At 44.8% G+C, this 25662-nt stretch overlaps 1 protein-coding gene across 10 annotated transcripts in view; it reads left to right on the top strand.

The window, feature by feature from the left end:
- Myt1l (myelin transcription factor 1 like) overlaps positions 1-25662 on the top strand; it is a 371904-nt gene that overhangs the window by 91937 nt on the left and 254305 nt on the right. For 9 of the 10 annotated variants that reach the window (XM_055624913.1, XM_055624903.1, XM_055624950.1 and 6 more), the window contains exon 3: positions 13925-14034. The exons of the other annotated variant lie outside the window; for it this stretch is intronic. The gene's annotated coding sequence lies outside the window, so the exon portion shown is untranslated. The remainder of the gene's footprint in view (positions 1-13924; positions 14035-25662) is intronic. 10 annotated transcript variants of the gene reach the window in all.

The following is a 25662-nucleotide window of genomic DNA, read 5'->3' as shown; positions in this document are numbered from 1 at the left end:
GCAAGGCTACCTGCAGTCTTGGTAGGAGCAAGGTCCCAGAAGCTCCATAGGGGCAGCGGAGGCTGTTGAAACTCTAACTAGAAGATTAGAAGCATCTCTGTGCAATCTGGCTTTGCCAAGGTCATCATTCCGCCTAGTGGAGCATGCACAGAAGAGCAGGAATGCCCTAGGAAAAGTAGCCTGGAAACTGCTTTCTAGAAAGCTTGGAAACGATGAACCAGAGCCTTGGCTGTGAACAGTACCCTACAGTCAGGTGTAAATGATCCAGAGACGTCAGGCATGGTAGAATCTGTCTGTAATCCTAACACTTAGGAGGTGGAGTGGAGAAAAATTAAACAGTGGAGCGGAGGTTTCCAAGGCACGAGGTTTGCAGCTGTTCAGATGTGGTAGGACCATTGAAAACTCACACCACATACACACACACAAGCTCAAGCCGCATCTGGCTAGCCTGTCAGAAAGAAGGCAGCATCTTCTCTCAGTATCTCTGAGTCCTTTCATCCATAAATAAGCACCAGGCTCAGAAAACATTATCATCTGTGAGACAGATCCCCATTATGGGACCACAAAAGACCAGAAAGACACAGGACAGGGAGAGAATACAAAGAACTCAGGCTTCCTCTGAGGTCTGGTCTGCCCCCTGCTTGTCAGTACAGTGTATGGCTCTCAGGAGATCTGGTCCAGCATGCTAACCACAGCTCATTTTCTAGGCCACTTAAATAGGTAAAGTGATTATGCGATCTGGTGATGTCTTGTAATGTCGTGGGTTGTGTCTCAACACGGTGAGCACTCTATGACTCCCAGCTGCCTGAGGGCAAACCTGTGTCACAAAGCCAAGCCCACTCAGAGGCAATCCCAGACGGGAACAGTGGGGATCCCCACCCCACTGACCGCACCTCAAATGCCCCCTCCAGGGCCACAGCACAGTCCACATTCAGAACTCTAAACAGAACAGTTGTGAGCTTGGTGTCTATCATGAGTCTGTTAGTACATGAAGACTAAATATTTGTGGAGTTTAGTTCAAGCATGAATACAGGTGTTTTGATACACAAAGGATGCATCTACATGTGGGGTTCCTATCCGGAAACAGTTTGTTTGTTTGTTTGTTTGTTTGTTTGTTTGTTTGTTTGTTTGTTTTCAGTACTGAGGCATGAACTCAGCCTTGAGCATGCTCTCTACCTCTGAGCTAGATCCCCCAGTCCTATAACATATACTATAAACAGGCTAGATTCAAAGATGATTAAGCTTGCATGTAAACATTATCAGATTAGTTCTCCAAGGGATATTTTAGACTCAAATTTGATGTTTTAATGTGGAAATAAGCAAATGTATAGTATATAATATTTGTTCAGTATAGACAAATTATAAATAATTAATATATACATATTGCTATATACATGAGAAAGAATCCAAGGGCTTTTTAAAGGATACTTTCTGGTTTCTCATAAAGAATTAGAAATAGGATTGGGATGACGGCTCAGTGACTAAAGTGCTTGCCTTGCAAGTGTGAAGACTTGAGTTCAATCCCTCAGGATCCATGAAAATAAATAAATAAACGAGCCAGGTATGGGGTCACATTCTTGTAATCCCAGTTCTGGAAAAGCAAAGGCAGGGAGGCCTCTGCATCTCACAATGGTCAGGCACACTGCCTAACCTCTTTGGTGAGTCCCGGGCCAATGAGAAACTGTCTCAAAATAATGAGAAAGGTGTAGTTTGAGCCCTCGTACACATAAACGTGTGTGTACTTAATGTACACAGGCCATGTGCACCTGCACACACAGAGGCACAACAGAAATAGCACATGCAGGCACACACAAATTAGGAACAGCAACCAAGCACATACTCTACACGTACAAATTTGACGTATCTTTTGGGGTGCTAGAACAGAAGGCCGGGTTCAAGATGAGCTCTTGTCACAGTGAGCAGCAGCTCTGGCTACAGTGAGTCTGTCTGTGTTGAGTTTGATGATGAATGCCGCAAACACGGATGTGGGACTTTCACAGTGTATTTTTAGCTGGCTCTTAGGTATACGGCCCTCCCCTCCTTGCAGAATTATTTTTAATTCCCCAGAGCATGCTCTCTGCCACTCATCACCACGTTTGGGGCCTGCTCTTTTTCACTGGGGCTGCACTGCCTTCCTCTGGGTGCCACTCATCAATGCAGAGCTGATTTGGAGCTGAACTGTGTAATAATGAGGCTTTCAGCGCCAGCCCCACACTTGCCTTGTAATTAAGGCCTGATGGTTGTGTTGACGGCAAATGGAAGAAAATGGCTTTGTTCTCTCTTCCCTGGCTTGATTGCGGGTTCTCTCGCTCACCTGAATTCCACCCATTCTGCATTGTGCCCGTGATTGCTGGAGGACCGTAATTGCAGTCCCAGCAGATGACATTTTCAGGAGGTACAGTCTGTGCAGCTCCTGGGGGAGCTGGGGGAGCTGCTCCTGGAGAAGCCCCTCAAGGGTGGACTTAGGAAATGCTTATGTGGAAGTGAAGCGTGGCCAAACACCAGTGCTCTCCTCTGTCATTTGCTTTACCCCATGGTGCATGGCCGCCTCACCTTCTGCCTGCGGCCCAAAAAGACAGGCCAAGCACAGACACCATTGCTAAAGTACAGTAAGGGCACGTGGGTCACACCTTTGAAAGTTCATTAGGGCTGAAGAGATGGTTCAGCAGTTAAGAGTATTTGCCGCTCCTGTAGAAGATCTGGATTCAGTTCCCAGCACCCAAGGGGCAATTACTCCAGTTCCTGGGAATCTGACACCCTCTTCTGGCCTCCACAGGGACCAGACACACACAAACATACACACAGGCTTAATAATAATACATACAAAATAAAAAGGAGTAAACAGAGGTGGAGGTTGTGCCTCTGTTTTAAAATGCTTGCCATGTAGGCACAAGGACCTCAGCTCAGATCCCCCAGTCCTCATGCAAAACCTCAGTATGGCAGCTCACACCTGTAAACCCAGGGCTCAGGAGGCAGGACAAGAGAATCCACCGAGCTGTTTGGTCAGGTTAGAGGGATCAGATTCAATGGGAGACCTTGTCTCAAAAGAGAAGGTGATGAGTGATTGAGGGAGACACTAGATATGGATCTCTGGCCTACACCCATGTTCATACACACATGGAACACAAACACATACATACGGAAAAAGCACAAAGTCCTCTGGCCATGTCTCAAGAAGGGGATCAGAAACAAACAAAAAAACAAAACAAAACAAAAACAAAAACCAAACAACAACAAAAACTACTTAGGTAAAAGCAGGCTTTTCAGAGCTGTCATGGTACACTTCCTTTCCTTGTAAAGCGCATTCTTAGAATGAATATGCAGCTTTCGGTTGTGTTCATCAACTCTCTTTATTCATAAAGACCAAACTCGATGCCAGAGAAGACATTTTCAGACATCCATAGTACATAACCTTCCAGCCTCCCAAAGCTGGTGTGGTGGCTCATCTTGGTTGCCCACTTGACCATATCTGGAATCAACTAAAAGACCCAAGCAGATCCGAAACATCTCTGGAAAATTTTCTCAATTGTATAATCTGAGGTAAAAAGAGCCACCCTAAATCCCAATCGTTTGAGTTGAGAAGACCCACCCTAAATCTGGGCCGCACCTTCCTGTGGAAGCCCACATCACATGGCATAAAAACAGTTCTTGCTCTCCGATGCTTGTCCTCGCTCTCACAGGCAGGTTCATCAATTCTGCAGCTGAATCATTGCCTCACTACTGTTAGAACCTATGTTTTTGGAACATAGACCAATGGCCAGCTAAGACATCAGCCTTATGGAGGGACCAACTTCTTCTTCCTTCACCTTCCCATGGAGAGACACCCATTGTTTGACTAGCCCAACAACACCTATAAGCCACTCTTAATATATCCCCCTTCAAATATATTTAATTATTCATTATGTATGTGTATATAAACATATATACATACATATATAACATATTCATTCTCTCAGCTCTGTTCCTCTGGAGAACTCTGACTAATACAGCTGGTGTATTTAGACTTGGTATTTGGACTTGACAAGAGATGACCATAATTGGAGCATATGTCTGAGAACACATAGTCAAAAAGAGCATCCAAAACTAGACCAGCTTCCATACCCCCCCACACACACACTGCCTGTGTTTTCTCAGGGTTGTATTGTCTCAGGGTAGGTTTCTCTCCTGTAGACACTGTATTTGCTCAGAGAAGCTCAATTCACACCCTCACACTTACAGGGGAAAACAATCGAACCTCCTTTTGGGGAGGATGACTCCATGCTTATCAGTCATTCCACTCACCTGCTGGACAGGATACACTGATATTCATTTATAATTTGGCAACATTTTAGAATTCAAATTTAAGAGTTTGTTTATTAGATCACATCACAGAAACCTGGTAAGTATAAAGTTTTTTAAATCTGTGATGCTTTGCAAAAAAAAAAAATAGTGTAAAAAGTGAAAGGGTTGTGAAAAAAGTGAAAGCAGGAAAAACAAAAACAAACAAACAAACAAAAACAGGGATCTTTATTTCCTAGATCAAGGGGGCATGGGGCCATAATGGGCCACTGGGCTAAAACTTGTACTGGCAAGTTGAGATTCACTGTGTCATAACTGCAGATCCTGTCTGTTGGGGTCCAGTCTCTCTGGATGGATGTGCACACAAATCTGGCAGGCAGAGATGATGAATAACATGACCAAGCTCTATACTCACCAATGAGAAATGAGGGTGTCATAAAGAATGGGCTCAATCCAGCTCACAGTTGGGTACCAGACCAAAGAATGGGTTTTCTGCACACCGTGCAGTTTATCTGAGTCACGTCATGTTGAGTAGCATTGCTAGAGTGCAAGCAAGCTTTATTTTAATAAAAGCACTGCACCCTACGGGCTAGAATACTTGATGAACTCAACATGTAAAGAAAGGTCTTTAATCTCCACTTACATTCAGTCTGTTGTTTTTTGCTTTTCATATTATAGAGTACAGGCTGGGACACATTTATGTACCCTCATGTATGTGGAGGCCAGGAGTTAATTAACCTTGGGTGTTATTCCTTGGGTGGTTCCACTTTGTATTTTGAGACAATTTCCTATTGGCCTGGAACTTACCTATTATGCTAGGCTGGATATTCTGTGCTGCCTGGGTCTCTCTGTCTCCAGCCCCCAGAGTCTACAAGTACATGCTACCCTACCTGACATTTTCTTTTTCTTTTTAAAATTTATTTATTTATTTATTTATTTATTTATTTATTTATTTATTATAATTTTTTCACTTTGTATCCCAGCTGTAGTCCCCAACCTTGTCCCATACCAATCCCACATTCCCTCCCTCTTCTCTCCCTATGCACCTCCCGAGTCCTCTTATAAGGGAGGTCCTCCTCCCCTTCCATCTGGCCCTAGCCTATCGGGTTTCATTGTCTTCCTCTGTGGCCTGGTAGGGCTGCCCACACCCCCTTAAGGGGAGGTGATCAAAGAGCCAGCCACTGAATTCATGTCAGAGACATAAACAGCCCCCGTTCCCCTTACTAGGGAACCCTCTTGGAGACTAAGCTGCCACGACATTTTCATATGGGTTCTAGGGATAAAGCTCAGGTCCTCTTGCAGACACAGCACTTACCCACGGAGTCCTCTCTATAGAGTCATTGTATACATTGTTGAAGGCTTTTTCCTTTCCTAAAGTGTCTACTTGGCCCCCCCTCCCCTGGATGACCCTCTGCCCACAGTATGAACTATACTTTCCCCCCAGGCTTACTGTCCGGTACATCATGCTACTTATAGCTTCCTCTCTTAAAATATTTACTGATGGGTGACCCCTAGAGTTCTATCTCCCACTTATTTGCAAACCTTTGCAGCTCCAGGGAGAATCTGTTCACCTCTGTGTGAGCATGGCATTAAGCAAGCCTCTGCCACAGTATTTCCAACTAAGAATATGATGGCTTCCCTCAGTCCCTCCTCAGCTATAGTCAAGTCTACAGGGTGTTAGGCTGTGCATTCTTTATCCAGTAGCCTGTGATTCTCTCAGGCAGGTCAATGTGGCTAAACTTGACTCCCCTGCTTTTCCATTATGCTTTGTTAGGGAGACAGTAATTACCAAAATACAGCTCCTTCCCCAAGAACCAAATGGAAATAGCCAAATGGAAAGCAAATTATGTCTCTTCTACTCACTGCTCCCAAATATCCCTGAGTCCATTGAATTATCTCTCTGGTTTCTTTTCTTAAGAGAATTCAGAGAGGGAGGGGACAGAGAGAAAGAGAGAGAGTGAATATGAATCAATAACTACCCCACAATAATTTAACTATCCTCTTTGTAATGATTCCATATCCTAGCTGTCCCAGAACTGGTTATACTCTAAGAACCATAGAAACTACATTGTTTAAACACTAAAAGGAATGGACTTCTGATGTGAAGTTTCAAGAGTTGACATACACTGGTTTAACACTCTGAAGATCTGACTCAGTTTCCTCATCTGTATAACTGGCAGGATTCTATCCACAAGTTTGTGTATAAAATCACCTTAAAATTTAAATTGTGATACAAGTGTAAGAAATATAATGTGGTAATAGTTATTGCTGTAATTGTGTACTGATGACAGGTATGTGACATGACACCAACAATGGCACAGAGATATTTCTAAGGGTATGGAAGAATAAGAGACAGTTAAAGAACAAATGTAGAGGTGATGGGAACAGCAGTGAAAGGGATCATCATAGTGTTAACCAAATCTTTTCCTTCCAAGAAAAGAAAGGAAGACAAACAGTGTCGGTCTTCTGGCTTGGTTTTGTTGTTCTTGTTCTTGTTGTTTGGGGGTTTTATTTTGTTTGGGGGAGTGTGGTAATTACTTCTTGTGAAGCTGTAGATTCAAGGAGAGGAGCAGCCACTTGGTCCACCAACTGTCAAACGGCACTGGAAATTGGAAAGGTTAGCATGTCGATAGACCACTTCCAGGGTCAAATGCTGACACAGTGGTCAATAGCCTTCATATGAAAATTCATCCCCTCTACACTTACACAACCAGACACAATCCTTCAGATGGGATGGGCAAAGCTCAAGATAGTCCTCTTTGACTACAATTATCCTTACCTCTCACATTCTGCACCAATAGTTATTACGTTCTTGATCATGTCCCTTGCTAGCGCAGTGTCTTGGAGATAAAAACCTTACTTTCCATGGACAGTCTCCATGAGGACCAAGTGTCTAGTGTCCTCCCATTGCTGCAGCACCCAGAGCAGAGGGTGGGGGTAGTCCCCAAACTGATCATCCTTAGCTTTCATTATCTGTTTGCAGTCACCAATGTCATTTTGTTTAATCTGGAAGAGTAAGCAATAATGCTCTAGTAGAGCCTCACTGTGATTTCCTTGGTGTAAAGTTTCCTGGTGTGTACATAACAATAGGCCCTAGGCCCAATCTTAAACTACACCTTGTGGCAGTGAATGGTTTGTATGCCATGTAATTATCATAACTTTGGGAGTATAAGTTTTTAAGCTAAATTCATCAATCACTCTTTATAGCAATTGAAATGCATACCTTTGAAACAAGCAATGGATATAAGATATTATCATTTTAGTGTGTTACACAAAGAGACATGAACTTGTTTTCATAATAAAAATGTAAAGTAGGATATCTACAGGAAAAGGCAGGCATGCTCCCCATTTCCTGTAACCTCACTTCTTTCTGAGGATGACTTCTGTTGGACAGTGGTTCTACTACATACACCCTCACTGGCATGCAGTGCATGTGTGTTTTACTCCCGGAAGCATGAGGAGTAGGGCTAGACCTCAGGTTTGTGTCCTGTGCTTCAATGAGGTATGCCTTGTGCTGCACTGGTCTTGACATCTCGCTTGTCATACACAAGGATCAATTCTAGATTCATGTTTAAGTGAGAATCACTGAATCAGTTTCATCACTCAAGATTTTTGATGATGTGCAATATTGTAATGACAATTTTTAACATGCATTTATGCATACGTGTGACTAAAACATATTTGGTAGACACCAGGAGCTAAAATTGTTAAATCAGCATATGCATATTTAGAATTAGCATACATGCTGCCAAAATCCTGACAAGGGTATTCCATGTAGACCTGCTAAAACCTGCTTGAGAGTTCACTTGTCTTGCCTCTAATGTTCCCAGTAGACAGGATAAAGCCCTTGATATCCCATCCTAGGCACTAAGGTACTGGTGCCTCTGGCCACACCACTGCGGATTCAGGAGGCCTTTTATGCATCAGTACTGAGATTGCCACAAGATGGAGACTGTGAATACAGGTTTCAACTGAGGGACTCATCTTAAGCTACAGGGCAGGTTATACATGGGATGTCTTTATCTGTAGATAACTCCACACTGCAAACTTTGAGAATTGATACCCTTCGTGTTATCAGTTAGAACAGGGGTCCCTCAATAAATTAGGGTTTCATTATTAGCACCAATCCTGCCCAGGGTCTAGAGATACTGTAGTGATATGCTAAGTTCCGTCAACTTGATACAATCTAGAATCTCCTTTGAAGAAAGCCCAGGTAGGGAATCTTCTACATTAGGTTGTCCTGTGGCATTTCTGTGAGGAATTTTCTTAATTGGATTAACTGAGTTACAAAGACCTACCCAGAATGTGGGTAGTGTAATTTCATGTACTGTCACCACTCTAGAGGCAGGGGTGGGCACCTGAGATAACGGAGCCTATAAATGAGGTGGACTAAAGTCTCATGCAACAGCCAACTTCATTCAGAGCCTCAGACAAAACATATGCTGAGTGTTAAGAGCAATGCAACCACTTAAGTCTCATGAGTTCACGCTGTGTACAATCACGAGGACAAGCCACACATGGCAAAAACATGTTTTTCCAGAGAGGCATATAAAGGATAGTTTACACACTGGATAACAGTAGCAAGCAATAATGAATGATCTGAAGTAAATTTACTCTTATCTTCTACACCTGGGAGGAGCACGCAAACACATTCCCAAAACAATTCTTTGTTTTGAAGAAACTAAGGTCACAAGACTCTTGTCCTTTCTTTTAAATTTTTTAAAAAATTTTAAATTTTATTTTTGAGTGTTCTCACAAGCCCTCAGAATTCTCACAAAACTCCTGGAGCATGTTCTACCAGTGGAGTGAGTCCTGGACTCAGACAAAGAGAAAGCGAAGTGACGACAGACAAGCCTGCTTGAGCTCAGCTATGATGTGAGTCACTGCTTCAAGCTCCTGCCACTGTGAATTCCTTGCTATGATAGTCTCAGCATGAAAGTGTGAGCTGAACTCAGCCTTTTCCTCCCCTAAGTTGCTTTTGTGGGATATTTTGTAACGGCAACAAGAACAAAACTAGGGCAATATGATAGGAAAATCTACACAGGGCAAGGAGGCTTGGACTCTCTGAACTGCCCAAATGCACACCAGCACTCAAAATATTGGATTCTATGAACAAATCTGTAATTGATTCGGACTCTAACCACATACAAAAAGGTGTGTTGTGTTTAGACATGGTAAGAAAAGTTTTGCTACTGCTCTACTTTTTCTGACGTCGTCATCTCTGCTTCTGTTGTAATGTGCCTTCCTGGCTTATTATAGTCATTATTTTCTGTAAAGGTTTCTTCTCCTCTCTTTTGAAAATCTGGAAGTGGACATACTTTGAATTTCATAGACATAAGAAATTGAATTATCTTCTCACAAGCTGTTCTAAAACAGAGTGTAAGTACGCATGGGAGTCGGGCTCCTAACATATGGCATGAAGGGAAACACAGCCCTATTCCTGCAGGGAAGATGGTGAATCCGAGAGTTCGCATAGATTATTAGTACAGGTCCTTCATCCTACCCTAGAGTATGGTCCTTCTATCAGCAGGAACACAGGACGAAGAGGCAGAGATGCGCATCCAAGTCACAGGGATGTTCATTCAGCCCGGGCTGCCCACCACAGGCAGCTGGGATACACTGCTTTCTCGCCACCATCTGGACTCCAGACGTGACAACTAAACTATAAGGAAGTCCTTTTGGAAATTGCCTTTCAGGTCCAGATGGTGCTGAGACGCCAGTCTAGGAAAGCAAACCATGCTCAGGACAGAGTCCTTAGACTGTGTCTCATGAGATCTCATTATTAACTGAGCCTCAGTCCACTGAGGCTGAGAAGCCTGCTCTTCCCTCTGCTGCACAAGGAATGGCAGGCAGTTGTCTGGCTCTTATTGTTCAATGTTGCAAGCCTGAGGAAGATGTACTGTCAAAACATGTCTCTCATGTTTTAGCCTAGCTCATGCAGAACTTGGAAGAGTGGAGATTTGATTTTTTTCTTATTAATTTATTCTCTCATATATTACTTCCTGAAAACAGCCTCCCCGCCCTCCTCTCCTCCCAGCCCCTCCCCCTACCACCCTCCTTCTCCACTCCTCCTCCATTTTCCCCAGAAAAGGACAGGACTCTCCAAGAGGTATCAACCAAACATGCCATATCAATTTGCAGTAAGACTAGGCGTATCAAGGCTGGACAAGGCAACACAGTAGGAGGACAAGGGTCCCCAAAACAGGTAAAATTGTCAGAAACAGCCCCTGCTCCCTCTGTTAAGAGGCCCACAAAAAACACCCAGCTACACATATATGCAGAGGACCTAGGTTAGATTCATGCAGGCTCCCTGATTGTTGGTTCAGTCTCAAATGAATCAATGTGTGTTGATTCTGTAGCGGATTTTTGTAGTGTCCTTGATCCTCTGGCTCCTACAATCAAGAAGAAAAAAATTTTAATTTATAAAATTTAAATTTTCTGCTGAAGTGGAAATGGTGCTGTGGTGTTAGCCCCGCACACTTCAGTGAAGCCGAAGTATCTTGTAGAAAAGGCATCTGTGTCATGAGAAACCTCAGGCAAGCCAGGCCTGCAGGACCCGATGTGCACAAAATCAGGTACTGGCACATGCTGAAGGGTCCCAGGAGTTGAGACGGTGCAGAGGACACCTTCCAGGCCTGAAACTGGAAGGGCCTTATCAGTCCTTTCATTAGCAGGGCCCCTTAGAAGTACTGTGAAGCAGGAAGCAATTCCTAATGCCATTCAACCAATGCTCAGAACATCAAGTGTGCCCAAGACAACTAAACAGAAAAAAATGCTTCGAACCAGCAACACAACTTCCTTCAGGGGACAGCTTCAAAGCCAACCATGCAGGCCAAGTACACAGCACGGCATTGAAAATTCTTTGAAAAGGTCTGGGGTGCTGCTCTGGCTAGTTTCATGTCAACATGGTACAAGCAAGAGCATCAGAGAGAAGGGAGCCTCGGTTGAGAAAATACCTCCATGAGATCCTGCTATAGGAAAGCCTGTAGGGGATTTTCTTAATTAGTGATGGATGGGGGAGGGCCTGGCCCATTGTGGGTGGTGCCATCCCTGGACATTTTTTCTGTAAGAAAACAGGCTGAGCAATCAATGAGAGAAAGCCAGTAGGCAGCACCCCTCCGTTGGTTCTGCATCAGCTCCTGCCTCCAGGTTCCTGTCTGCTTGAGTTTCTGTTCTGACTTCCTATGATGATGGACAGTGATGTGGAAGCAGAAGCTGAATAAACCTTTTCCTCCCCAAGTTGCTTTGCTCAGGATGTTTCATCACAGCAATGGTAACCCTGACAAAGACAGGTGCTAAAGGATAAATCTTAAATTTAGCCCAGTACCATGTGTATTGGGTAGAGAAGGTGAATTTCAGTGATTCTGCTGTTCAGAAGGCTTCCCACCACTGCTGACTCAGCCAGGTCCTGTGACCCGACAGCACCCATGGAAAGAACAGTGATGTCATTTAAAGATCAGGGCCTGGAATTTGTTTGCTGATTACTTTCTTCCCATAATCTGACCTTCAGAGCAGGTACCAATGGTACAGGAGTTAAAGGAGCCAGACTGCAGAGATAACCCTTTCCTTGCTGAGAGCCAGCAGCATGAACAGGAAGGACTTGCACTCTGGCCCCACTTGTCTTGGGAGACTGAGGCTCTGAATCCTGAGCTGCAGGATTCAGTGTCCACTACTGAGGATAGAGAAGGTGCTAGTTGTTTTAGAGGAATGCCTGTGTAGCTGGCACCTAAAAGGAATGACTGACTGTCAGCAGTCAGGACATTTGCCGCTGTCATATGAAAGTTACATGTGCAAATGCACTATAAATAAAGCAGCAGCCAGTGTTGAGGAAACAGGAACAGTGTGTGCACATGATGTATGCATGTGCATGTATGCATACATACATGAGTGTGTTCAAGAGTATATGTGTGTGTGTGAGTGCATTGTGATGGATGGTAAGTGCATCACTTGCACATGTGGGAACGTGCAAGTGTGTGTCCATGTATGCACGTGTTTGCTATGTGAACATGCATGTACACATGAGTATTGTGTGAATGTGTGTAAATTGTGCACGTGTGTGTCTATTCAAGCATGTATATGTGAGTGTGCATGTGAGACTATATGCGCCTCTGTATAAGGGGGTATGTTAGTATGTATCTGGATATATGTGAGAATACGCATGTAGCTGTGAAATCATGCGTATGTGTATATGTACTTATACATATATACATATATACAAATATATGAGAGTGTGTGTGCTTTGTTAGTGTGTAAGCATCTGTGTTTGTGTGCGTGCATGAGAATGTTACACACTGTAGATAAGAGAAATCCATACTAAAGTACGAAAACTTTTACATGTTTAAGCATGTTCCAGAATCTGGCAGAATAATGGTTCTAGACTTAAGAAGCAGAATACTGACACCGTTTATCATTGCAATTTCCAGCCTGGTTTGGGCGGTGGGCAAGCGGATGCTTTCTGAGCTCCTCATAGCATTTCCAGGTTGATGTGCCCTTTGCCTGTTTGTTTACTGTACCCTCGCTGGGGAAAGGAGGAGAATTTGCTCTGGTGGCGTTTTGCAGACCGTGTGTACTGTGTAGGAGGCCGGGCGTTAGCCCCCCACTCCTGCAGCTGAGCACTGACTTTATCTCCAGGTATCCTGTGAGAAGTGGGGCGTAGCGTCTTTTAGAGGATTTATGGTAAGACTGCTGTGTGTGGCTGATGTAAACTGGAGAGCCCTGAGGGTCTCTTCATTCCCTGACACACTTCACTGCCGCCCATTAACACCTCGGCTGTTATTGCCATAGACTGGATTTAATGAGGCCTCTGAATTGGAGCTTAGCATTAGAAACAATGGCTTCAACAGCCATGCAGGCACCTAGCTAGTTCTCCGGCTCCCTCCCTCTGATTCTCTAGCTTTCTCTCATTTTTTTTAAATGAATTCTCTCTTTGACAATATTTTTGAAATAATCTAGGTATTTAAAGATCATAACCATGACAATATTGCAGAAAGTTAATAAAATATATTCTGAATTTCTACTCACAAAGATAGTGTTTTTTGTTGTTGTGTTAAGGATAAAATGGAGTGACATGTGGAAGTCTCCTGGGCCTTGGCAGACTATATTTTGTATGAGTGGGGGGGAAAAAAAGAACCTAGTTTCCAAGAAATTAACATATAAAGTATTTCTCACCTACTGCATGGTTTCCTAATTTCATCAAAGTAGCGAGGAAGATAATCATTGCATAGACTACCTGGAATTTGTCATTGTAAGCATTATTACGTACACTTAGCTTTAGCCTCAAACAGGACATGTTATTTGAAACTGGCAGATAATTCAGACTTCAACGTGAATTAACTGAACTGATTCTTTACATGAATGTATTTATTTGTTTGTGTAGAGGTTACCACAGTGCACATGTGGAGGTCAGAGGACAACCTGTAGAGGTCAGTTCTCTCCTCAGTAGGTATCTACCTCTGGTCATCAGGCTTGGTGGTAAGTGCCTTTTACCCACTGAGCCTCGCATCAAGGACTGTGGGCCAAACCATCCACACACCTCCTTCGAATGTGGATGCCTGTCTTTCAACACAGCTTTTTAAAGTGTCACTGCACGGGTCAGGCCGTCTCTGCCTCCGGTCAGTAACTGTGTCCTTATTGTTGTGTTCCTTAGGAAATGAACACTAGGAAGAACTGGTGAAAAAAAATCCAGCTAGCATCTCCAAAGTCCTGTGGTGGCAGCCAGTAGCGCTGGTCCAAAGAGGACCTGGAGAGTGAACTCAGGTACCAAGTCCTTTCCCATTTGATGCTGTGGGTTGCCCCTTGAAGCCTGTGGAGGCAGATATTACATTCTCTGTTTCCTGGCACAGGCATTTCATACTCACCAGGCATTTGCTGCTAATTTGGATGGTGCTGTGTTGTTCCTGATACTGAAGTTAAACCATAGGTGACATGATGGGTGCACAAAATACCCTGTAGGTGCTGTGGGGGAGTCCCTGGGCCACAATGGTGAGAGAATGAGACTGTGTTTCCTTTGAAATCAGAACCTGTTCTGCAAACAGGTTCCACACTGAAAGCAGAAGAGGTCTCGTTTTGAGTTCACAAATTCTGGTTAGAGGCTCGGATCAGGTGGGATGGCAGTGAGAATGCAGAAGGGAATCATTGCCAGGTGTCAGAGTCAGAGGCCTAGAGGACCTCAGCCTCTGGGCGTGTGCAGCCACCGGCAGGCAGAGCCTCTGGTACTGCCCTCCTGAGCTCATGAAGCTCTGTGACAGAAAAGGAAAGGATGGTAAAACCTCAACTGTTCAGATGCTCTGTGTGGAGAGCCCTGGTCTGCCTGTTCAGGTTCACAGTGCAGTAGTAATTTGTTTGTCTGCCAACTATCCCATTTGCCTGTCTGGTAATGGAACTCTATCCCGCTCTGGAAATGAGAGCCTGCTGTTGACTCCCATATGCTGCAGCCTGGTGGGGCCGCTGTCTTTAAGAGCTTTGTGAACTGCAGTAATAGGCCTCGGTCGTTCCCATTATTTTTCCCTTCTACACCCCACTCATTTCCCCTGAAGAAACCCAGTGTGCTCATTGGTTCAGCTTGGGAAAGACATTAGGTTTAATTGTACATTTTCTTACAAGTTCAAAACGTGAGTACATGCATGTGCGCATGCACACACACACACACACACACACACACACACACACTAACAAAGCCCTATTCAAGTTGCATGTTAACTCATACTTAGCTTTAAGAACGGTTATATTTCTGAGTTTTATGTTTCATGTATATAAGCTTCCTGGTTTTGTTGGATCTCATTGAGTTTTAGTAATGAGACTATTTAGTGGACTATTTTTATCAAAGTAATTTTTTAATGAGTCTTTATTAAATTGATATTTTTAACATTGAATAAATGTTCCCATTTAAATGAGGACTATCAATGTAGTTTAATTAAAGGTGTTCAACACAAAGCTCATTGGAAGTAAACAAAGCATCAAAAATGAAGAGGTAGAAACTACTTTTGAAAGAATTATCCATGTATGTGCTGATAAACTTGGCCTTCTACAGGCTCTCAGCCAGGGCATCCTTCTGATTCTGCAAGATGTATTTTGCTTGCATGTATATACTTACATGCTTATATGTATATGTATGTATGTGTATATTTATGTGTAGGGAGAGGAAGTTGAGCTTGCTCAAAGAAGAGAAAATGTCCTTGGGCTTTTTTTTTTTTTAATTACACTTTATTCACTTTGTATGCCCCCTGTGGTTCCCTCCCTCCTCCCATCCCAATCCCTCCCTTCCTCCACCCTCTGCATGCATGCCTCTCCCCAAGTCCACTGATAGGGGAGGTCTTCTTTTCCTTCCTTCTGATCCTAGTCAATTAGGTCTCATCAGGAGTGGCTGCATTGTCTTCTGTGGCCTGGTAATGCTGCTTCCCCCTCAGGGGGAGGTAATTAAAGAGCAGGCCAATCAGTTCATGTCAGTTCCTATTACAATGGAGCCCACTTGGATACTGAACTGCCATGGGCTACATCTGTGCAGGGGTCTTAGGTTATCTCCATGCACAGTCCTTGGTTGGAGTATCAGTCTCAGGAAAGACCCCTGTGCTCAGATTTTTTGGTTCTGTTGCTCTCCTTATGGAGTTCCTGTCCTTTCCAGATCTTACTGTTTCCCACTTCTTTCCTAAGATTCCCTGCACTCTGCCCAAAGGTTGCCCGTAAGTCTCAGCATCTGTATTGATAGTCTGCAGGGCAGAGCCTTTCAGAGGTCCTCTGTGTCAGGCTCCTAACTTGTTCTCTCTTTTCTCCTTCTTCTGATGCCTATCCTCTTTGCCTTTCTGGATAGGAATTGAGCATTTTAGCAAGAGTCCTCCCTCTTGATTAGTTTCTTTAGGTGTATAGATTTTAGTAGGTTTATCCTATATTATATGTCTATATGAGTGAGTATATACCGTGTGTGTCTTTCTCCTTCTGGGATAGCTCACTCAGGATGATCTTTTCCAGATCCCACCATTTACCTGCAAATTTCATGATTTCCTTGTTTTTTATTGCTGAGTAATATTCCATTGTGTAGATATACCACAATTTGTGCATCCATTCCTCCACTGAGGGGCATCTGGGCTGTTTCCAGCTTCTGGCTATTACAAATAAGGCTGCTACAAACATGGCTGAGCAAATGTCCTTATTGTGTACTTGAGACTCTTTTGGGTATATGCCTAGGAGTGGTATAGCTGGATCTTGAGGAAGCGCTATTCCTAGTCGTCTGAGAAAGCGCCAGATTGTTTTCCAGAGTGGTTGTACAAGTTTACATTCCCACCAGCAGTGGAGGAGTGTTCCCCTTTCTCCACAACCTCTCCAGAGAAAGTTGAGCTTGCTCAAAGAAGAGAAAATGTCCTTGGGCTTCTTAAAGCCTCTACTCTCTCATGACCTTCCCTATGATTTCATGTGGCTAGTTAAGCAGGCCCTGTGTTAGCACACTATCCTGGGTGTCAGGGCCCCTAGCTTCAAGTTCCAGTCAAAAATCAGTGATAGCCAAAATCACAATTGCCTGTATTTTACATGAGGAAATGCCATTCGGTCCTCAGTACCTGTGAGCTGCCTCCCATGCTGACTTTGGTGGTGACTGAAGGTGAAGGCCATGTGTGGAACTGCAGAAAGGGCAGAAGACACTGATAGTCATGCTGTGATTTTAGGAATTGTGGGGTGAGGTGACACTGTTATTGGGTTGGCTTGGTGTTTTGAGAAGGGTCTGCCCCTCCTGTAGTCTAGGCTACCATAATCCTCCCACCAGTCCAGAAACAAAATGTCAGTGTTCATTTGATTATAAACAAGATAACAGTCTGTGGGTGATTGTGTCACAGCTCAGGGTGGCAGACTGTGTTGCTTAGGCGCCAGTGCTGTGACTCAGATCTTAAATGTCTCCCAAAGGCATATGTGTTGGAAGCCCCAGGCCAGTGTAGTAGGCAGGTAGAACTTTCATAAACTGGGTCACTAGGAGTGGGTAATAAAGAAGTCCAGTGAGTACAAGTATGTGTTGAGGCTTTCAGAGTGTGTGTGTGTGTGTGTGTGTGTGTGTGTGTGTGTGTGTACCATTTCTACTTTCATGAAAGTGTGTCTGCAGGTGGTGTTCCCCTGTATGTGCATATGTGTAATTCATATGCTTCACTTGAACAGTAAGCATCTTAGTACAAGTGTATACTGTTACAGGAGAGGAACCCAATCCCATCCTCTTCCTTTATCATATTCTGGCTGTGCAGTAAATGCACTTTCTATTCCACTTGCTCCCATCAAGACAGGATACCTCATTATAGAGCCAAAGCCAAGGGCCAGTCAGTCACACACTGACACCTCCAGACTTTGAACTAAATTAAGCCTTTCCTTTTTATTGAGTTGGCACTTCTGCTGTTTGCTATAATAATGGAAAATAAAATAACACAAGTAAAAATTAAACATTTTAGGGGTTGTGCCTGCAGTTTCTGAGGTCAGGAGTCACTGCCATTGTACAAGAATGAGCTACAGATGATACTATACCAACCAGACAGGGCTGAGCCCAAAAAAACTCTATTTGCAAAATGATGGCAGGTGTGTGTCTGGATGTGCAAGGATGGAACATTGGAAATGCTGGTGATTCTGCTGGTTTCTGAGGTGGGAGCCTCGTGCCACTCTTTCTTATAGACGCTACAGTTAAGGGGTGTTGGGGGGTATCCATCACAAGCTCTTTCTGGCTGAAAGGCATGCAACTCAGGACCCAGCAGCTACTAGAAATCCCACAGTCTGTGGAGACCCAGTGAGCTCCAGGAAACCGGCAGAGGAGGCTTCTAGTGTTTCCATGACAACGCCACTCTGCCCACCACCTTATGATCCCCCAGGTGCACGTCCCACTGCTGTGAAAATGACTGACGAAAGGCAAGAAAGCCATTTATTTTCATCCCAGTTCAGAGGAATACAGGGCTGTACCTCGGCAGAAGGGAGGCAGAAGTTGTATTTAGTCTGCAGTCAGAAAGCAAAGGATGAAGGAGGTCAGCTGGCTTTCCCTTTCTCCCATGCCATTCCAGCTGGAACCTTGGGATATCCTCCTTGCACAGTTAAACCTCTCTGGACACACAGTCACAGATATGCCCCAGGGGTGTGTCTCCTAGGTGATGCCAAATCTTCTTAAGTGACAGGATTAACCTTCACACCAAGAGAAGCTAGGCCCTGTGACTCTGGTACCCAGGGAGGAGAATGGCTGCACGAGCCACACTCAACACTGTGAAAGAGGACAAGCCTCGGAAAACTAGCAATACCTGTGCAAGTGGCCTCAGGACAGTGCAGGAACTGAGCTAATGTGCAGGACACCATCACATCATCGTGTGACTCCATACGACACAATTCACTCAGCCTGTTTTCCCAAATACTACATACTAGGAAAACAAGCAGGAGCATGCAAAGAAAATTAAATACTAGATGCAAAAGAAGAGTTGTTTCAAACGCTCCTGTATCACGAGCTTTGGAAAAGGGTTAATCTCAGGAAACTTTATGTGCTACTGCAGGCTATTTTCAAAGGCTATTTTCAGTGGGGATAAGAATTTGAAGCACAGATTTTTAGTGGAAACTCAGATCACCAGCTGACTTCCTTGCCGAGAGGGGTCTGCATGCAACCCATCCTGGATTACTTCTTAACAACTCTGTGCAGTGCCGGAGTCTGGGAAACACCCTCCAGGGCACACTGCTGTCACCCTGCTGCAGGACTAAGGAGCTTTCAGACATAGAGCAGCATGACCTCCTGACACATGGGGAGCTGTGTCAAGAGGTTAGACCAGGGATCAGCTACTACTATTTTTGCTTCATCAAATTTGAGCCTCATTTTTCCCCCACTCAAGGATAACAGTCATTTATTGTTAAGAAGTGAGAAAGTCTAGAGAGCACAAAGTTGAGTCATGAAACACAGACTGTGGTATGCAGTCTTGGCCTTTGATGCTGTCTTTGAGATAAGAGTGGATGGAGGAGAACCAACCGAGTCGGTCACCACCTGGGACCCAGAGCTCTTGGAAGGCTGTTTGGGAGGTGAATCTGGTCACCTTAGCATCTTGCAAAGAAACAGCTCCGGGGAAAGCCTGCTCATGGAGTGAGCAGCCTATACCAGATCTCTCTCTCCGTCTTACTTCTGTTATGCCAGTGTTCCCACACTAAGGAGACCTGTGCAGAGCCTGGAGCTCCTGCAGGAAAGGACAAGGCTTCTCTGTGCTCCAGTCATTAGCATGTGGCTTGCTCTGCATGGCACGTGGATGTTTGGTCTCGGCAATGAATGCATGACTTCACAATGGCAGTCTAGACAGCTGCTACTGAGTCCCTCACTAGGAGAAGCTGTTAGAATGACCGCTGGTAAATACTACTCCTGTGAAGAATAGGAAACTCTTACAGTCTTTGTAATGGGTGTCTGTAGCTAGGGGTCAAGGGTCAAGGGAGCCACGCTTCTCACTCCTACCCTGCTCCGCAGTATTTTCCTCTCTTGTCCCTGAGTTCTTAATTCCAAGGAAGCACAATGCACCCCTTAATGTAGGGGCTTGACTCACATGCGCCCCTTCATGCGCAGCCTCCTGGAAACATCACTTTCTAAACTTGGTCTTGAGCACCTGCATAACGCAGGTCCTAAGACCCATACATGATGATCCACTAACTGCAGGTTCCCTATTTCTTGAATTTCTTAACTCACTGCCTCTCAGAGCAGTATATAAAGAGAGGGAAGTTAGCCTAAATTAAATAGATGCTGCCCTTCTTTTACAATAAACCATCTTTAAATAAATGATTCCAAGTCTCCCTTTCTTTCTCTCTCTCCCTCTCACACACACATGTATGCTGTGCATTTGTTTGGTGTCTTCAAGCTAGCACTACATACGAGATACTAGACAGGAAAATGGAACTAGAATTCTGCTGGAGAGCTGTTGGTGTTGAACTATTGAAAGGGGGTTTCTTTTCAATGTATATATTAAAAAGCAACCCACACCCTGGAAAGAAAAGTGAAGTATCTAAATTGACAGGTGCAGTGAGGGACCAAAGCAGGGGACTATAAATGTCTCTGGAAGCAGCTCCATAGAAGACTCTTCCGGACAAGTACTGGGCTTTCCGTCTTCCAGAAAGGTGCTAGAGAATCGGGAATGTGAGTCAATCTTGTGGGAGCCAAGCAAAGGTACTCTGTGAGTTCAGATGTAGTTGAATAACATGGAGGGTTTATAGCTGAGCTACAGGCCAAGAGAGGGATGAGAGAGAATACTCACCAGACAGAATACAGCAGGAGCAGCTGAAGGTCTCAGTGAGGCCAGGGAATGAGCGATAGAGATGGAGATGTGATCTGGGCAGACCTAAGATCAAGAAATGCTCAGAGCACCCACAGTAAGAGGAGCTGACACACTCACTTCTCACATCGGTTTTGTGTTTGAAATAGTGGGAAGGTACCATGTCACAGGGCTGTTAGCATTCCACACAGCAGCACCTGAACCATGGGGCTCAGTGGCTGCATACAGCCCAGGCCCCTCTCATTACTATTCATGAAGAACCAAGACTCACTGGCTCTACCATAAAAGACTGAGGCAGAGCCATACTGATTTATATCCGTGCTGTGTGCTCAGCTTTTCCAATCAAAGTGCCTTCACTTACTTCGCAGCTGTGTCAGAAATGAAGCGGTGCTCTGTGAGCCACTGCAGGAGGATTTCAAGGACATTTTGTCAAAGAAAAATGCACGATGCAGAAGTCAGGCTATGGCTGCACACATGTGTATATTTGCTTATATTTGCATAAAGCATCTAGGGATGACAAGAAGCAAGTAGAAATGTTTGTGTGTGCTTCTTCAGATAATTCGGGATCCAGAGAGAAATTTCTCATTGTTTTTCTTCATTCATTTATCACTTGCTTTTTTTTTTACATTTGAAACTTGCAAATGTGTCTCTTAGTCAAAACAAACTTTATAAGAAACCCAGAAGTGTTTTCATGCAAGTTCCCTAATGTGTGCCTTACGTCCTCTGAGTTGATAGTTGTGAGCAGTTCAGCTTTACCCATAGAAACTACAGAGCTCCTGAATGCAGAGCCTGGACTTGAATTCTGGCCTTGAAAAGGGGGTCACTGTTGTTCCCTCATCATCAGGCCACAGAGATGTCTTCAGAATCCTGTTTGGTATTAGTTGTTGATGTACAGACTCCAGTTGACCTGAATGGTTAAAATTTGAGTTAAGAAATAATGAAAAATCTAAATTTGGTGGTGATAGCCACACAGGATAAGGATAGAAGGGTGTATGAAAAGAGGAAGGAGAGAGAGAGAAAAAAGAGAGGGATAGGAGGAAAAGAAAGGGAAGGGAGGAGTATGGGAGGAGGCTATAGAGGTGGAAAAGAGGGAAAGAGAAGAGATAGAAAAGAAGGGGAGAGGAGGGAAGAAAGAAGAAGGAAGGGGAGAAATAGAGAGGAAATAGAAGGATGGAAGGCATCTTCTTGGCTACTAACATGTTAGCAATAACCATGGTTGCCTTCCCAGTAGCTCCACATCTCACCAATGCTCTGATCCCTAAAACTCTCTAATTTTGCAGCTTGATTTACAAAATCTTCATTAAGAGATTGTGTATTACAATATTCACTTACTTGATAATTGAGTGATATCTTAAGAGCGGAGTCTCAATTTATTTAAATAAAAAAAAAAAAAACGAATCCAGTTTGACAGTGACTATTGACGTACAGACCCGAGTTGATCTGAACTGTTAAAATCAGAGATAAGAAAGAAGTAAGGAATAAATCCCCATGTGGTGATAGTGGCCACATGAAATGTCCAGATAGTTGGGGCTTCACTCTCACTTCTGCTATACATATTTGCGCAGAGTCCTGTGTTTGCCCCTCCCAGCTCACTGCAGAGAACATCCTGTCTCCCTCTTCCATCAGCAGACTGACAGGAAGTAAATGGAGTGGTGAGGCCAGGACCAACAGCCTAGGGGTAGCACCACCCACAGTATGCCGGGCCCTTTTCCTTCAATCATTAATCAAGAAAATGCTCTAAACACCTGCCTGCAGACCAGTTTTATGGAGGCATTTTCTCAGTTGAGGTTCTTTCTTCCCACATGACCCTAGCTTAAGCTGACAAAAATAAAGACAAGAAGCTAACCAACACATTATAGGATACAGAGATAGAGCTCGGTTGATAGTGTTTGCCCTGCAAGTATGGAGATCTGAGATTAGGTCACCAGAATCCACGTAAAAAAGCCCAGTGTGGTGCATATGCCTGGAACTCCAGAAGTGGCGAGATCTGAGAAGATGGACAGATCCCTGGAAGTTTACTGGCCAGCTAGCCTGCTTGGCAAAGCTCTAGGCCAATGAGAGACCCTGACTCAAACAAAATATAAAGGTACCAGAGGACTGACCCTTGAGGTCTTCCTTTGACCTCCACAAGCGTGCCAGGCACACTTGTACCCACATATGTACTTGTGAGCATGTACCCCACAAACACACCACTCACACATATGCTGCTTTAAGACTTGTGTTATGGAAAAAGTAGCTTGGCATTGTCTACCCCTGTGTTTTCAACCTTATCTTCACCTAGAACCCTCTCTTATATGACATCTAAATGTACCTATTGTTCTACAGAATCTGGAAGAAAGAAACAGAGCTATAGACCATCAGATTCTCTAAACACTGAGTACTACCCCCAACTCCCACCTCTCTAGGACCTAGGGAGACACCTGCTCTTTCCCACCCTCTTCCTCCTGTGCTACTAGCTATCAACACTAGCTGTCACTTAACCCACCCCTGAAGTTCAGATCATACACTCAGATGGAAGTGAGATAGCACAGAGGGCCCCTGGAGGGCAAGGCACGCCTACTGCCTTCCCCAGTCAGAGGCCACGGCTCCCTGTCTCTAGCAACTTCTTTGACTAACTTTCAAAGCCACGGGCTCAGCTGGATCCAGAATCAAGGGAAAGCAAAAGGCAACATGTATTAAAATTCAAACTTGGAAATCCTGGTAACCGGGAGACATGGCGCCAGATGGACCCGTGTCTCAGAGTGACAGTGAGCTGCTGTCTAGTGCAGGGACTCCCAGGTGGATGGTCTGTGTGCCATGGGCCCCAGCTGTCCTTGTCTGGGACACAGACACCCTGCCTTCCTGTGCCTTTGGCTGCCGTTTCAGCCATCATAAGAAGGTTGACAGCTTGTCGGCACTCTGACACCCTCTGAGAGCCTTGCTGCTCCGGGCCTGCAGGTGGGGAGGTATAAAATCCCTTTGGAGCCACTTTGCAGGTCAGATGCTGGAATTTCAATGTCAGACTATGTGACCGGCCTGACAGCTTGCTTTAGGTTCTGATGAACCAATCTCCCTCCCCACCCCCCCACCGTGTGTGTGTGTGTGTGTGTGTGTGTGTGTGTGTGTGTGTGTTAGAGAGAGAGAGTTGTATTGGGGTATGCATCTATGTGTGTGTGCATGCGTGTAGAGACTAGCCGTTAACCTTGAATATTGTTCAGGAGCCATCTGCCTTGCTTTTGAGACTGGGGCCCTCAGTGGCCTGGCGGATTCCTGGTTTTCCTTGGCCCAGTGTCAGGAAGCACAGGAATCTGCCTGTCTCTACCTCCTGAACACTGACATTACAAGTGCACATGACCGCGCCCAGCTTTTCCTCCCACGGTTCCCCAGGATGGAACTCCATTTCTCGTGTTTGTGTGGAAAGCACTGTAATAACTCCACCATCTCCCTATCCACCCTCCCCCGTGATGCTAACACCCTTCCACAAGGAAAAGTCATGTTTGGGACACAATGGAAGTGGCTGCTGATAGAGATAGCACCCCACCCCACCCCACCCGACACACACCTGTCCTCTACCCCCCTTCACTTCCCAGTGAAACACTTCTGCCCTGAGACAGGTCTCCAGGGCCAGGGATGGATCTGCATGGTGTGAGGCGCTGACTCAGGGTGCATGAACTGTTTGTCGCTCACAGTGGCTTCTCTGTGAATGCATCCCAGCCCCTTCAGGCTTTCTCAGATGCAGACTGGAGAGCATCAGGCTGAAAGGCCGTCTGATTGTGGCATTCATCATCGCTGCAAATTAGCTCTGCATTAGGAGGATTTGGTCATGGAATGCTGGTCTCCAAAACGCCTCTGTCTGAGCAGGTTGCAAGGCACAGGGTCTTTTCGAGCCTGCCAGCCACTGGAGCTCAGCTGCAGCTCTGGGTGGCTTTGAATGCTAATCACTGCGGCAGCCCAGTTGTCACTGAGCCTTAGTACTGAAAAAAAAAATGCCATCCGAAGCCATGGTGAGACCAGGAGATGATTTCAGATGAGAAGCAGCACACGCTCTGAAAGTCCTTTCCCTTTCTTCACACAGCACACTGACAAAGTGACTTATATTCAGAGCTGGTGGAGGACGCTCAAGGTCACAGCAGACACTACAGCTTCTCTGTCATAGAGGCTGCCAGGGAAAGGCATTCCTGAGTGATCCCATGTGGAGCTGCTCCCCGCTTAAACGGGGACATCAGCTCACAGAAGAGCCTGGAACATTGCAGCAGGAGAATTAGGAGCAAGCACAAAGCAACAAGAAAAATCCTCGCTGTGAAGCTGCACTGCTAACTCCAGAATGATTTTTTTTTAAATTCATTTTTGAATCCCCAAAGTAGCTTCTCAGCAAGCTGGATTTTCCCGTAGCCACAGGAGACAGCCTGTGTTATTCCTTGTGTCTCCGGGTGGTCAGGAAGTAGACAGAAATGCCAGGCAGAGATTGGCGTGCTCTATCCAGTCCAGTCCTATTGTCCCCAGTGCTCCTCTGCCCAGTAGCAAGCTACACTGTGTGTGTCTCTTGCAGAGAACACATGTCCTTACGGTGGCATCAGCCAAGCAAACCTCTTTCCTGCAGCCTCTGAAGGCAAAAAGCACACATTCCTAAACCAAATCTTAGGGCATTTCATAAAGATGACTTGGAAAACCATAAGGCACAGCCCCAATTTGCTTGCTTAAGGCAGACTTTGCAGTCTGTGTGGCACACACAGTGCCATGGCAGCCGGCCTCACAGGTAGTCAGGCCCTTAGGCTGTGGTACCAGAGCACTGCCATTGGGATCTCGGAACATATACTTACAGATACCCCCAGCATCAGCAAATGCAGGGTCAGTACACGTCGTGTTGGACCCTCACTTCCTAGAGAGGACACAATCCACTCAGACATTGTGTTTTGAAGTGATTATTGTCTAAAAAACCTTACAGTGTCACCCTCTGCCTTTCTGAGCCCTCTTAAATGATTCACAGTTTTAAATTTGTTTTTTTAAGTAGGTAATTTACATATTTACCAAAATCTCACATAAGGTTCCATACATTTATAATAGATTGCACAATTAATTTTTAAATCTGCTTGAAGCCACCATATCATGCCTGTTCATCTAGCAGTGTGTGTGTGTGTGTGTGTGTGTGTGTGTGTGTGTGTGTGTGTGT

This window comes from Psammomys obesus, unplaced genomic scaffold, assembly GCF_907164565.1.
Source record: "Psammomys obesus unplaced genomic scaffold, mPsaObe1.curated_primary_1811, whole genome shotgun sequence".
In the NCBI taxonomy this organism is placed as follows: domain Eukaryota; kingdom Metazoa; phylum Chordata; class Mammalia; order Rodentia; family Muridae; genus Psammomys; species Psammomys obesus.
Note: the sequence above shows the minus strand (reverse complement) of the source record. Positions and strands in the feature narration are given on the sequence as shown.